The sequence below is a fragment of the Macaca nemestrina genome, chromosome 17 (assembly GCF_043159975.1).
Source record: "Macaca nemestrina isolate mMacNem1 chromosome 17, mMacNem.hap1, whole genome shotgun sequence".
NCBI classification, from domain to species: Eukaryota; Metazoa; Chordata; class Mammalia; order Primates; family Cercopithecidae; genus Macaca; species Macaca nemestrina.
Window position 1 is genome coordinate 82,065,792 of NC_092141.1, and position 15,145 is coordinate 82,080,936.

The window sequence follows — 15,145 nt, forward strand, 5'->3', positions numbered from 1 at the left end:
CACCCAGAAAGTCAAAAATGACAAAGAGATGAAACATAGAGAAAAGCCAAGGGAATCGGGGAACTGGTCTGAGTAATAGAAATGCCAGGAAGAGAGACCAATGACAACAGAAGTGGAATAATTAAAAACATTAATGTGACAACATCTTTTAAAAATAAGAGACATACGTTTCCAGATTAACGGGGCTCACTGAATGCAAACCACAGAAATGATACAAGAAAAAAGCTATTCACACCAAAGCATATAGCCTGATGAAATTTCACAACACCTGTAATGAAGAGAAGCTTTTAAAAGTTTTTGGGAAAAGACATTGGACATACCCACATCAACGCTGTAAACCAGGATACAATGGATAAATATATTTAAAACTCTGAGGGAAGAGGATTTCCAATGATTGAACAGAATTCTATATACAGTTAAACCATCAGTCAGAAGTGTGGGGACAATAAAGACATTTTAACATAAGCACAGTGTCAAAAAAATTACCTTTGTCATATCTATTTCTGTGTAACAAGTCACATCAAATTTTGGTGGTTTAAAAAGTGGACATTCACTATCTCCTATTTTCTATGAGAAAGAAATTTGAGAGTGGCTTAGGGGGCAGTGGCTTCGCTGGGTGGTTTGGGCTAAGGGTTTGTCATGAGGGAGTGTATTAGTCTGTTTTCACACTGCTGATAAAGATATACTCAAGACTGGGTGACTTATAAAGAAAAAGAGGTTTAATGGACTCACAGTTCCATGTGGCTGGGGAAGCCTCACAATCACGGCCGAAGGTGAAAGGCAGGTCTTACGTGACAGCAGGCAAGAGTGAACGAGAACCAAGTGAAAGGGGAAACCCCTTATGAAACACTCAGATCTGGGGCCGGGTGCGGTGGCTCACACGTACAATCTCCCAGCACTTTGGGAGGCCAAGGCGGGCGGATCACGAGGTCAGGAAATCAAGACCATCCTGGCTGACACGGTGAAACCCCGTCTCTACTAAAACTACAAAAAATTAGCCGGTCGTGGTTGCCGGCACCTGTAGTCCCAGCTACTTGGGAGGCTGAGGCCGGAGAATGGCGTGAACCCAGGAGGCGGAGCTTGCACTGAGCCGAGCTCGCGCCACTGCACTGCAGCTGGGCAACAGAGCGAGACTCCATCTCAAAAACAAAAAACAAACAAACAAAAAAAAAACCGTCAGATCTCGTGAGACTTCTTCACTACCATGATAACAGTATGGGGAAAACCCACCAGATCCCTCCCACATGTGGAAATTATGGGAGCTACAATGCAAGATGAGATTTGGATGGGGACACAGCCAAACCGTATCAGGGAGCAATTAAGGAATCAGCCAAAGCTGCAGTCATCTGAGGCTTGACTGAGGCTGAAGAATCGACCTCTAAGCTCATTCCTGTGGTTGTTGGCTGGAGGCTCCACCTTCCCATCCCATAGGACTGCTCAAGACAGGGCTCACGACCTTTCCTCAAAAGGAGAGTGGGGAAGACAGGAGAGGGTAGGTGAGAGGAAGGGAAGACAGGGGAGGGAGGAGAGAGGAGGAGAGGTGGAGACAGGTGAGAGCCTCCAAGATAAAAGGCACAATGCTTTTCACATCCTAATCTCTGAAGTGATGTACCATCATCCATCATATTCATTGGTCATACAAATCAATCCTGGTACAATGTGAGAGGGGCCGTGCAGGCTGTGAATACCAGATGATGGGGTTTATTAGGGCTCATCTTGGAGGCTGGCTACCACATACCCTTTCTCAAGAAACTCCTGGAGGTGATGCTCCACCAAAACAAAGGAGTAAGCCAGACAGAGCAAGAGAGAGCAAACAGAAGAGGAACATTGGGAAGCAAGAAAGAAATCCTCAGGGTAAGGGTGAAGAGAAGTCCTGAGATGAGAGCTGTGCAGCAGACTTCAAGAACAATTGGTCTAGATTGAGCAGAAGGACAACACTCTCCAGGAAGAATGGCTCCAAGCCATAAACGAAATCAATGTGTTGAATAAAGTTAGAGAAGATTTTTGACTCTGCAGAATATAGGAATGAATCATTAATAGGTACATAAAAAAGCAAGTAAAAAAAAATATGGGGGCAGGCTATGGTGGCTCACGCCTGTAATCACAGTATTTTGGGAGGCCGAGGCGGGCAGATCATTTGAGGTCAGGAGTTACAGACCAGCCTGGCCAACATGGTGAAACCCTGTCTCTACTGAAAATACAAAAATTAGCTGGGCGTGGTGGTGCACGCCTGTAATCCCAGCTACTCGGGAAGCTAAGGCAGGAGAATCACTTGAACTCAGGAAACAGAGGTTGCAGTGAACCGAGATCACACCACTGCACTCCAGCCTGGTGACAGAATGAGACTCTGATTACAAAGAGGTAATCATTAACTTCAGGGAAAACAAAAGACTCTACAAGAAAAAAAGAGGCCAGCAAATCATAGTGCTTGGTTCAGCTGTAAATAATATTTACATTGTTGTAGTAATGAAAACATTGACTACTGACTTGACAAAAACGATGGTAACTGATATGGTTTGGCTGTGCTCCCACCCAAAATCTCATCTTGATTTATAACCCCCATAACTGAACCATGGGGGCAGTTTCCCCTATGCTATTCTCATGAGAGTGAGTTCTCAAGAGATCTTATGGTTTTATATGTGTCTGGCATTTCCCCTGCTGACACTCATTCTCCTGTCACCCTGTAAAGAGGTGCCTTCTGCCATGATTGTAAGTTTCCTGAGGCCTCCCCAGCCATGCAGAACTGAGTTAATTAAACCTATTTTCTTGAAAAATTTCCCAGTCTCCGGGATTTCTTCATAGCAACGTGAGAATGAACTAACACAGTAACTATATTGGGAGGAAAGGGAATAGGGAAGTTCATCATATAGGTGGTGAGTTGGGGCTCTTTCACAGGAAGCCAATAGAGTCCGAAACAGAAAAATCAATAAATAGAAGTGTAACTGTGCCATTTAGAAAACATAGAGGTAAATTCAGTAACAGAAGAAACAAAACAAAGAAGTGAAAGTTTTTGTCCTTAGGGAATGTATCAGAAGTGGAGAAGGAGGGAGCAGGAGTCTGCTGGGTTTTTGTCTGTTTGTTTGTTATTGAGACAGAGTCTCACTCTGTCGCCAGGCTGGAGTGCAGTGAGGCCATCTTGGCTCAGTGCAACCTCCGTCTCCCAGTTCAAGCGATTCTCCCGCTTCGGTCTCCCAAGTAGCTGGGACTACAGGCGTGCACAACCATCCCCAGCTAATTTTTTTGTACTTTTAGTAGAGTTGGGGTTTTACCATGTTGGCCAGGATGGTCTCCATCTCCTGACCTTGTGATCTGCCTGCCTCGGCCTCCCAAAGTGCTGGGATTACAGGCGTGAGGCACCGTGCCCAGACGTAGTCTGCTGTTTTTCTTTAGAAGTCTAATCCTACCATTTGGCTTGTTAAAATAAAATAAAATTTAAAATAAAAAGATTTTACTGGTCAAATCCTTCTACTGGTTTGCACTAAAGATGAGCATACATTATCCGCATATATTTTACTATCTGGACCTCAAATTATAGAGTTATATAATTTTAGAAGAAATTAACCAAGATGAGTTATTTGAGCTCACTAGGCAGCGTCTATCTACTCAGGGGTACAGAGCTACTCTCCCTCCCACCCAACCAAATAAATGCATCAGACTGGGCACGGTGGCTCACCCCTAAATTCCAGCACTTTGGGAGGCCGAGGCAGGAGGATCCCCTGAGGTCAGAAGTTCGAGACCAACCTGACCAATATGGTGAAACCCTGACTCTTCCAAAAATACAAAAATTAGCCAGGTGTGGTATCACATGTCTGTAATCCCAGCTACTCAGGAGGCTGAAGCAGGAGTATCACTTGAACCTGGGAGGCGGAGGTTGCAGTGAGCCAAGACTGCACCACTGCACTCCAGCCTGGGTGACAGAGTAAGACTCCATCTAAAAAAAAAAAAAAAAAAAAATGCATTAAATGTTCATTAAGTCATGCGGCATTAATTGCTTTATGATGAACTGCCAGTTTTGTGACAAGATACCGAAAACAGGGACAAAACCAGTTTCAGACACGACAACCCTTTATAGCATCTCTCCTAAATAGAATATAAGACGCCATGAAAAAAATAGTGGATTTCTGAAAGGCCTGTGAAGGGTAGGAGGACATCAAAAGCAACTACTATCCTGCATGATTTCTGAACACTTGCAAAGGATTTCAGGCCTGGGGTAGGCTTCTGAGTTCCCTTGCCCTGAGAGGACACAGTCAGAAGTTGGACTGCATAGGCCCGGCGCAGTGGCTCACACCTGTAATCCCAGCACTTTGGGAGGCCGAGGCGGGCAGACTGCTTGAGGTCAGGAGTTCGAGACTAGCCTGGCCAATGTGGTGAAACTCTTGTCTCTACTAAAAATACAAAAAATTAGCTGGGGTGGTGGTACATGCCTGTAGTCCTAGCTACTGAGGAGGCTGAGGCAGGAGAATCACTTGAACCCCAGAAGGCAGAGGTTGCAGTGACTTAAGATTGTGCCACTGTACTCCAGCCTAGGCAACAGAGTAAGACTCTATCTCAGAAAAAAAAAAAAAAAGTTGGACTGCAGGACTTAGAAACCAATTTTTCTCCCCTTTTCTCTTGTACATTCTTCATGTTTAGAATAGATGGATGAAAGTGTGTATACCTGTGTAGGAGGATTATATGGATGAAAGTGTGTATACCTGTGTAGGAGGATTATATACAGACGTGTTCTTCAGAGACATGACATTGTCAGTTGCCCATTTTGTGCTTTTGATTTGTTTATTTTTGCCAATAACATCAAAACTATACATCAAAGTGAGTACTTGGCATTCCTAAATAGTCCAACAGCACTAAAAAGTTCTTGTCTTGGAAAACCACATATGCATTTAATATCACCACTGCCAATTCATTTCTGGAACTTGTCCTTAAAAATTCACTTTGGAGCTGAAATCAGAATGTTTAGAATAGACTCACTGGTGTCAAGTCTTCATTTTGCGGGGATGGGAGATAGGATTTTTAGAACCAGTCATATTCTGGTAAGTTGTTTAAAATTTTTATATGCTATATATACATGGAAAAGTTATGTTAAAAATTGTTTAAGTTCTGGCTGGGCGCGGTAGCTCATGCCTGTAATCCCAGCACTTTGGGAGGCCGAGGTGGGGAGATCACTTAAGGTTGGAAGTTCAAGACCAGCCTGGTCAGCATGGTGAAACTCCATCTCTACTCTAAAAATACAAAAATTAGCCGGGCGTGGTGGTGGGTGCGTGTAATTCCAGCTACTCGGGAGGCTGAGGCAGGAGAACTGCTTGAACCCGGGAGGCGGAGGTTGCAGTGAGGCCAGATGGCGCCATTGCATTCCAGCCTGGGCAACAAGAGCGAGACTCCATCTCAAAAAAAAAAATTGTTTAAGTTCTGTTTAAACGGACTTATAATTGAAGGAGCACTAAAGTGAGTGCTTCTGCAGGATCACACTGTGAGGCCAAGCCTCATCTTCCCAGACACCTGCTCTGTCAGGTCATGTTAGGATCCGACAACGTCCTTACCCGTCTCTAACGGGAGTGAGGGCACCTCCTAAGTCTTGAATCTGATGATTCAAAAGAGTCCAGTGTTTCCAACAGGCTGGAAACAAAGCCTACAATTGTCATGCTTTGCAACCCCAAGTAAAAGGGGCTTGCCAGGGAGAAAGACTGAGTGTCTGAAGTGGTATGGAGAAATTAGGTTTTAGCGGCAGACACAGGGACAATCTGTCAGATCTGGCTGCTGGAGAGTGAGGTAGGAGAGAGCCGGGGAGGGGGAGGAGGAGCAGCCGTTTGTTGGCTGTGAGGGCAGAGGAGACACATGAATGACTCCGGGGCGGGGGCGGGGGCGGGGCTCCCACTCCGCCTCACCAGGCCAGCCATCTGCTCTGGGGCCTCAGGCAGGCGGGTACCATGAAGCTTGGGGACTGGCAGCCCAACCAGCAAGCAAAGCCAACAGGCTGGTTCCCTTACAAGGGAGCAAGAAGCAGCCAGCAGGGAAGTCTTACTTTTGGAAAGTGGCCAGGTCCCATCACGAGGGCCTCACCTGGCTGAACAAAGTCCCTCCTGGCCCTGCGACTGGAACCCATTCCAATGCCCGTGGGCTCTGTGGAGTCACCTCCTGTGTCAAAGAAGGAAAACTCACCCTTTCAGCCTTACAGAAACGTTTGTAGCACTCAGCAAAAGCATCAGTTGCGGCTTTAGCCTGCAGTCTCCAAACAGGCACTAAGTGCCACCCCGCCACCCCCAGACAGCTTTTCAAGACCCTTTTCCAAATCCACTTGTCTTTGCAGAATCCACTCCCTTTGCAGAACTGACATCCGCCCTCAATAACTTCTCACCTGGGCCTCTAGCAATCTCATGCCTGCCTCTTCCCAAGAAGGACACTGTGATCTCGGATAGAGGAGATTATCTTTGTCAGTGAGGCCAGAGTGAGGAAAGCCACCATGAAAAGGGGAGACAGAAAACGCCAGAATCTGGGTTCCAAGGCACTGCCATCATCCTGATTCTAACAGGGCAGCATCGCATCCCCAGATTGGCAGGAGGATGGGGAGGGGGGGAGTGAGAAAAGAGAAAAGAAAGGCCTTGGGGTGGACATTTGGGCCCCATCCTGCAAGGCCCGGTGCCCAAGCTCGCAGAGGCCGCCCAGGAGGTGAGTTCTATGCGCTCACCCCACCACGGGGCCAGCTAAGGAACTGCAGCCTCTTTGGAAACGTAATTGAACTATATCAGCTGCAGTGGCTGGATTCACTCCTGGTGTTTGCTTCTTCGGAGGGGCAGAGGCCCTTCAGCAGCAGAAATTCCTGGCTCAGAGAGAGAGAGAGAGAGAAACAGGCTCTGTGATAAGAGATGGGACGCCGCTCAGCATGAAGACCCACCCACCCCCACCTCCTGTCAACGCTGTGCCAACATCTCCACTTGGAAATCCTCTCTTCTGGGTCTGCACCTCCCCAAAGCCCTATTAAATGTTAAATATTCTGTGTCCTGTTAGGGAGGAGCTACCGTTTGAGCCGCTAGCACAAGGAGAATAGGACAACGAGAATTTCCAGGGCAAGGAGGAGCTATCCGTGGAGACAGGACAGTGTGTGAGCCTCACCCAGGTACCCGGTTGCTGAACACACGGGAACACAGACCCCAGTAGGGAAAAGGCCAGTGTGGTCAACTTTGGCCATGATTAAATCAGATTCTGACCTTCGTTGCTGTCATTACAACGAGGACCCTAATTACTGGTTCTGGCCCATTTGTGAAGTTGCTGCCCCTTCACAAGCTGTGAAACACGCATTCTACAGGAACCAGTGCATCTTGCCAAAGGGAAGTAAGGTGAGGTGTCTACCCTGCTATCGCACTAGGAGAGGAGAGGTAATTGAAGGGGATTTTCCTTATGAGAGAGAAAACTCTGGTTCCATCTGCTCATGGAACAGAGACTCCCAGGCCCCACGGCTGCACAAACCCTGCTCAGAGCGCCCTCTGCCCAGATAGCAGGGTTCCCAGGGTGACCAGTGCAGCGTGAGCCCACAGTCTCCTCCCTGGGGGAGGAGAGCTCCTGAGTTGCCTGTGGCCTGACCCGAGACAGTCTTTCCTGCTTCCTGACCTAAAGTTCCTCCACATCTGAAACGAGACAGTTTAACTCTCAGTGGTTCTCAGCTCTAGCTCACATGAAAGTCAACTGGGGAGCTTGAAAACATTACCTGGGCCCCATGCCAAAAATTAAATGAGAATTGCTAAGGACGGAGCCGGGGCACCCTTAGTTTTAAAACTCCCCAGGTTTCCTGGGGAGTTTTAAAAATTGTCTTGAAGCCCTGACAGGTGCTCTCAGAGGGGCGTTCTGCTGCTGGGAGTCTATAAATCTCCCCCCAGATCTTCCCCCCAGCAGCAGCTCCTCTTCTGGGGAAGAGGCTGCCCTTCTGATTCGGCTAATAAGGCAATTCAGCATTTGGCGGGGGGTGGGGGCGGAGGGAGTCACACAGCAGGAGGGCACCAGGCACTTCTTGTCACTTGGGTCACTCTGGAAGGGAGAAGACAAAGATTCTTCTAGGAGGCCTGGATGATTGTCAGAGCCTCAGAGAACTTGGAAACAATCCAGAACTCATCCACAGAGACATTCTGAGGATGGGAGAGTAACTGCCTGGAGAAGGGCTTAAAACAATTGTGGGCCGGGCGTGGTGGCTCACACCTGTAATCCCAGCACTTTGGAGGTTCGAGGCGGGAGTCAGGGGGATCATGTGAGCCCATGAGTTCAAGACCATCCTGGGCAACATAGTGAGACCCTGTCTGTACAAAAAAAAAAAAAAACTAATTAAAAAATTCGCCAGGCGTGCTGGTGCATGCCCATAGTCCTAGCTACTCGGCAGGCTGAGGTGAGAGGATCACTTGAGCACAGGAGGTCAAGGCTGCAGTGAGCGGTGATCAATCCACTGAACTTCAGCTTAGGCAACAGAACGAGACTGTCTCAAAGAACAACAACAAACAATTGCGGCTATCGATCAGGGGAAGGGATTGTCTCTCTTGTATTGTAATCAGCCTCTAAGAACGATTAAGGAAGGTGGGAGTCCCATTTGCCAATGGATTGTTGCTCTGCATAATTATGTTCAGGATTTGGGAGTTAAATTGTCACTGCTATCTGTGTGACCTTGGGCAGGGTACTTAACCTCTCTGTGCCTTGCTTACTTCATTCACAAAAGGGGGGATTCATAATGCTGACAGTGCTTCATAGGATTACAGTGAGGATTAAATGAGTTAACAGAAAGCATCTAGCACAGTGCTTGGCATACAGTAAGCACAGAATAGGTGTTGAAAATTACTCAGGGAAATACAGGGGAAATTACTCACAGGGAATCCATGGCTAAATAAGTTGGGAAGCACTGGCTTCAAGATCAACAGGTGTCTTTACTGCAAGATTTCTCAAAATACCAATGTTACTACTGGTAAAGTCATGTGCCACAAAGGTTGAGAGAATTAAATGAGATGAAAGATGTGTGAAACACTCAGTGCGCCCCGCACATAATGGATATAATAAGCCTGTGAGGCCGGGCGTGGTGGCTCACACCTGTAATCCCAGTACTTTGGGAGGCTGAGGCCAGCGGATCACTTGAGCTCAGGAATTCAAGACCAACCTGGGCAACATGGCAAAACCCTATCTCTATAAAAAATACAAACATTAGCTGGGCGTAGTCTCAGTGACTTGGGAGGCTGAGATGGGAGAACGGCTCAAGCCTGGGCTTCAGCTCTCACTGCACTGCTGCCTGAGAGACACAGTGAGACCCTATCTCAAAATATATATATATATATATATATATATATATATTTATGAATGTGAATCTTCAGGACATGGGGTGAATGTGCACAAATGGTTGTGCACCATTTCCCAGAGTTGCCTGTGCTCTTTTTCGTTTTCTTTTTTTCCTCGAGAGACAGAGTCTCACTCTGTTGCCCAGGCTGGAGTGTGGTGGTGCAATCTCGGCACACTGCAACCTCCGCCTCCCAGGTTCAAGTGATTCTCGTGCCTCAGCCACCCAAGTAGCTGGAATTACAGGTGCACACCACCATGCTCGGCTATTTTTTGTATTTTTAGTAGAGACAGGGGTCTCACCATGTTGGTCAAGCTAGTCTCGAACTCCTGGGCTCAAGGGATCCACCTGCCTTGGCCTCTCAAAGTACTGGGATTACAGGTGTGAGTCACCACGCTCAGCTGATTTTTCTACACAGCATCTAGCTCTGAGAATTAATGGTCCGGGAAGCACACTCTGGGAAAAGTCACAACAGGAGACAGCCTCAAGTTTTCTAACTATGTCACCATGGCACTGAAAAAGAGGAGCTGAGCCAGGTAAGAGCAGCAGGGATGTGGTTATCAGGAAAAATGTTCTGGTGCCAGAGAAGTGCTGGGACAGACAGTGGGGGAGCTGGGGACTCCTCTCCTCCAGCTTTCACACCCCGTGTGGGTGGGGTCCCTGTGGAAGGAGGCATGAGTCCGAGATTCATTTGACTCTTGACTTTGCCACTCCCTTGCTGGTGGCCTTGGGCAAGTCACCTGTCCTCTCTGAGCCTGGTATCTTTACTTCGATAATGATGGGATGTAGGCTGTAAACCTGAGAATGTCTAAGGACCCTTCTGGCTCCAGGATGTTATGTCTATATGCATTTCTGCCAAAAAGGGGGAGAGAAGAAAAAAAGGAATCCTATCTAGAGCACAGCGTCTTCTAACCACCATTCCTGATTCTAGACTTGTTTGGCGGTGGTTTCCAAAGAGCTTCTAATGCCTACTGGCCAATGTATTCCCTGAGGGTCGAGGTTGCTAATAGAGAAAAATGGTGACACGCCATGCCAGACTCAGAGCTGTTGAGGGCTAGGGAGAGAGAGGAAGAAAGATCCTCATTTGAATTTTGTGTATTTGAAGAGACTATTAAATCGACTATGCCAAATAACCCCCCACCTCCCTTTTTTTTTTTTTTTTTTTTTGAAACAGGGTCTTGCTCTGTCACCCAGGCGGGAGTGTAGTGGCATGATCTTGGCTCACTGCAGCCTCCACCTCTTGAGGTCAGGAGATCCCCCCATGTCAGCCCCTCAAGTAGCTGGAACTACAGGTGTGCACCACCATGCTTGGCTAATTTTTTTTTTTTTTTTTTTTGTTGGAGAGATGAGGTCTCACTATATTGCCCAGGATGGTCTCCAACTCCTAGACTCAAGTGATCCTCCTTCTGCAGCCTCCCAAAATGCTGGGATTACAGGCATGAGTCACTGTGCCCAGCCCTTAAATTTTCGAACAGCGATATGGTGACTATATTCTATATTTTCCAAACTAAACATCAGGACCCATGGTATCAGAAAGGCTTTTACGTGCTGACATTTCCATTTTCATAAAATGCGGATGGTTTGTGGGGGACAAGGGAAAGAACAGCTAAAAACAAGAGTGTCCCAGGAAGTCAAGGTACTATGATCACCATGCGGAGTATCTTCTCCCCACCCCCTCAAACCACAGGATATCTGATGTTCTCCACGGCAGGAGCATTGCTCTTTTCTCATCAATAGAAGTGGTAAACCTCTGACATTCCCATAAAGATGATAAAAACCACACTAGATACTCAGATTGGTATCTAACACTCCCAAACACTTCCAATCCTCCCCTCAGGGCTCTGTTGCTTTCCTCCAGGCTTAATTGCAATACTTACTTTCACTAAATTGATTGCAGAGTAACAATTTCCCCCATTTAATTTATTAAGCCACTCAGAGACATAATGACCTGTTTGGGAATTGTGTCTTCCCTGTGGAGCTCCTAGACTATGAACTTCTCTTGGCAAGAGTGAACCGAGCAGCCCCTCCCCATGGAAGGGGCTGGACACTGGCCTGGCCCTTTGTCCTCCTCCTTTTCTTAATTTCCTGCCACCTATTGTCTCTCTGATAACTGCTGACAGAGGGAAGGGTGCTATTTAATTGCTTTAAAGATATCAAACAAGCCAGTTGGAAGGTTATCTCCTCTCCAACCCCTCTGTTTTTCTGGCTCAAGGTTTTGTTACTTAGTTACTAACCAAGCTGCAGAGGAAGAAGAGGCAGCCCAATGTGGATTACAGCTCAGACTTCATTCAGCAGATGGAGGGCAGAGTCAAAAAAGCGTGGGGGAGCCAAAGGCAGAATAGGAACTTGAGGTTGGCCCCTGAGTGCAGGTGGCAGCCCAAACAGCTCCTTGGAGGCCTTCAGAGGTGGGGAGAGAAGAGAGAGGCATACATTTTCTGGGAAAAATCAACAATCATCCGAGATGACACATTTCTGCTGTCAAGGTCAATGTTGTTCAGAGTCCACTCAGTCAGCTGCAGTAAGACAGGTGCGCCTAACGTGGGTGCATCAGTGCTTTCTCCAGGCTGGGCCTGCCCTATCTGATAAGGAGGGGAAGGCTTGACAAGGAAAGTACATGGAGGCGGATATTGCTTTATTTGGTCATCCACATTAAAGAGCATACAGGGCTACATGTGGTGGCTCACACCTGTAATCCCAGCACTTTGGGATTATTCAGCCTATTCAGGAGGCTGAGGTGGGTGATTACCTGAAGTCAGGAGTTCAAGACCAGCCTGGCCAACATGGTGAAACCCCGTCTTTACTAAAATTACAAAAATTAGCCAGGCATGGTGGCACCTGCCTGGAGTCCCAGCTACTCGGGAGGCTGAGGCAGCAGAATCACTTGAGCTTGGGAGGCAGAGATTGCTGTGAGCCGACATCACGCCACTGCACTCCAGCTTGGACAACAGAGTGAGACTCTGTCTCAAAAATATAAAAATTAGGCCTGGCGTGGTGGCTCACACCTGTAATCCCAGCACTTTGGGAGCCCGAGGTGGGTGAATCACTTGAGGTCAGGAGTTTGAGACCAGCCTGGGCAACATGGTGAAACCCAGTCTCTGCTAAAAATACAAAACTTAGCAGGGCATGGTGGCGCACACCTGTAATCCCAGCTACTCGGGACACTAAGGCACGAGAATCGCTTGATCCTAGGAGGTGGAGGCGCAGTGAGCTGAGATCACGCCACTGCACTCCAGACCGGGCAACAGAGTGAGAACCTGTCTCTAAATAAATAAATAAATAAGAGCATACAGAGAGCCACCAACAACTCACCCAAGTTGCCTAGAAGGGTGATGGTTATTTGGTTGAACCTCCAGAAGCCATCTGTTTTTGCTAGCAGTACTCATATTAAAATTAAAAACAAAGGCCGGGCGCGGTGGCTCACGCCTGTAATCCCAGCACTTTGGGAGGCCGAGGTGGGCGGATCACAAGGTCAGGAGATCGAGACCACAGTGAAACCCCGTCTCTACTAAAAATACAAAAAATTAGCCGGGCGCGGTGGCGGGCGCCTGTAGTCCCAGCTACTCAGGAGGCTGAGGCAGGAGAATGGCGTGAACCCAGGAGGCGGAGCTTGCAGTGAGCCGAGATCGCGCCGCTGCACTCCAGCCTGGGCAACAGCATGAGACTCTGTCTCAAAAAAAAAAAAAAAAAAAAAAAAAAGTGCATTGCTTCATCAAAGTCGCCTTTGAGTTGGGGGCATGTTGAGAGCCAGTGTTTCATTTCTTGCATGGGTAAGAAAACAGTGTTTTTTCATTTTGTTTTGTTTTGTTGAGACAGGGTTTCACTCTGTCACCCAGGTTGGAGTGAGTGGCCTGATCACGACTTGCTGCAGCCTCCACCTCGCTGGGCTCAAGCTCTGCCTCCCAGGTTCACGCCATTCTCCTACCACAGCCTCCTGAATAGCTGGGACTATAGGCACACACCACCATGACCAGTTAATTTTTTAATGTTATTTTTTTGTAGAGACTGGGTTTTGCCATGCTGCCCAGGCCTGTCTCAAACTCCTACAAAAATTAGCCAGGCATGGTGCCCACCTTGGCCTCCCAAAGTGCTGGGATTACAGCCAGTCATTATTATTGTTTTTTTAGACTTTCCATTTTAATGAAATATTCAGAATAAAATTTGAATAAAGGAAGTAATAAATTAAACAAATTTACAATTAACAGTTAAATATTTAGGAACATTTAATGTACTAAGTTGTGCAAACAGTACAAATATTTAAGAGTGTTGATTGGGGTAAGGCAATGTCAACTGCCAATAAATGTAAAAGATGAAAGAACAGGGCTGGGCGCAGTGGCTCACACCTGTAATCCCAGCACTTTGGGAGGCTGAGGCGGGTGGATCACCTGAGGTCAGGAGTTTGAGACCAGCCTGGCCAGCATGGCAAAACCCTGTTTCTACTAAAAATATAAAAAATTAACCAGGCGTGATGGTGGGCACCTGTAATCCCAGCTACTTGGGAAGCTGAGGCAGGAGAATCGCTTGAACCCAGGAGGTGGAGGCTGCAGTGGGCCGAGATCACGCCTCTACACTCCAGCCTGGGCAACAAGAGCAAAACTCCATCTCAAAAAAAAAAGACATCTGGCATGGTGGCTCACGCCTGTAATCCTAGCACTTTGGGAGGCAGAGGCGGGCGAATCATGAGATCAGGAGATCGAGGCCATCCTGGCTAACACGGTGAAACCCTATCTCTACTAAAACTACAAAAAATTAGCCAGGTGTGGTGGCGGGTGCCTGTAGCCCCAGCTACTCGGGAGGCTGAGGCAGGAGAATGGCGTGAACCTGGGAGGCAGAGCTTGCAGTAAGCCGAGATCGTGCCACTGCACTCCAGCCTGGGTGGCAGAGCAAGACTCCATCAAAAAAAAAAAAGAAAAAAGAAGGAAGGAAGGAAGGAAAGAAGGAAGGAAGGAAGGAAGGAAGGAAGGAAGGAAGGAAGGAAGGAAGGAAGGAAGGAAGGAAGGAAGGAAGGAAGGAAGGGGAAAGAAAGAGAAAAGAAAGAAAAGGAAGGAAGGAAGGGGAAAGAAAGAGAAAAGAGAGAAAAGAAAGAAAAGAAAGGAAGGAAGGAAGGAGAAAGAAAGAGAGAGAGAGAAAGAAAGAAAGAAAGAAAGAAAGAAAGAAAGAAAGAAAGAAAGAAAGAAAGAAGAAAGGAGGGAGGGAGGGAGGGAGGGATGGAACTTCAAACAGAGCATACTTAGTTATGGGTGTCCTCCCTACACAGAAACACTCCCTGGACATCAATGATTTCATCCGCTGTGACTGGCAGATAGGCCACATTTCCTGACACCCTGACTCTTCACCTCAAAAGGGTTAGCTTTCCACCACACCAGCAAAGACCCTCAGGACACACGATTCATACCCCCAGCTGACCATCTACCCTGAGGTAAGCAGACGCTCAGGCAGCTGGGCTGTCCTTGCCCTAATCCCTGCAGTGGTGTCCACACTGAGCCCTGCAGCACTGGTAGAAGGTGGTCTTTGGCTCATCTGCAGAACGGATCTGAAGCTACAAGCAGTAAGCACAAGAAGGTTCTCCTTTAGGACATGACTCTGCAGTAGAGTCAACATCCTCCCAGGCAGCTGCTCTCCCAAGTCCATCATCCACTTCTTTCGGCTTTGAGTACTTCCGATTTGTTACCTTGTGGGTGATGTTGTGCACACAGGGCCACGTGTTGCAGGGGAAGCGGTGGCAGCGCTGTCCCTCCTCCACAATCAGCCCGTCCCTGCAGCCAGGGTAGAACAGCAGCATCATCTCGGACTCTGCTGCCTCCAGTTGTTATTATTTTTTTAATGAAACATAAATTTGGTATTAACCGT

The 15,145-nt window shown here is 47.6% G+C and overlaps 1 protein-coding gene and 1 pseudogene across 2 annotated transcripts in view; both read right to left on the reverse strand.

Moving 5' to 3' along the window:
• Window positions 1–15,145, reverse strand: part of LOC105469096 (solute carrier family 39 member 11) — a 565,539-nt gene that overhangs the window by 519,675 nt on the left and 30,719 nt on the right. The gene's annotated exons all lie outside the window — the stretch shown is intronic.
• Window positions 14,508–15,145, reverse strand: part of LOC105469095 (DNA-directed RNA polymerase III subunit RPC10-like) — a 31,334-nt pseudogene continuing 30,696 nt past the window's right edge.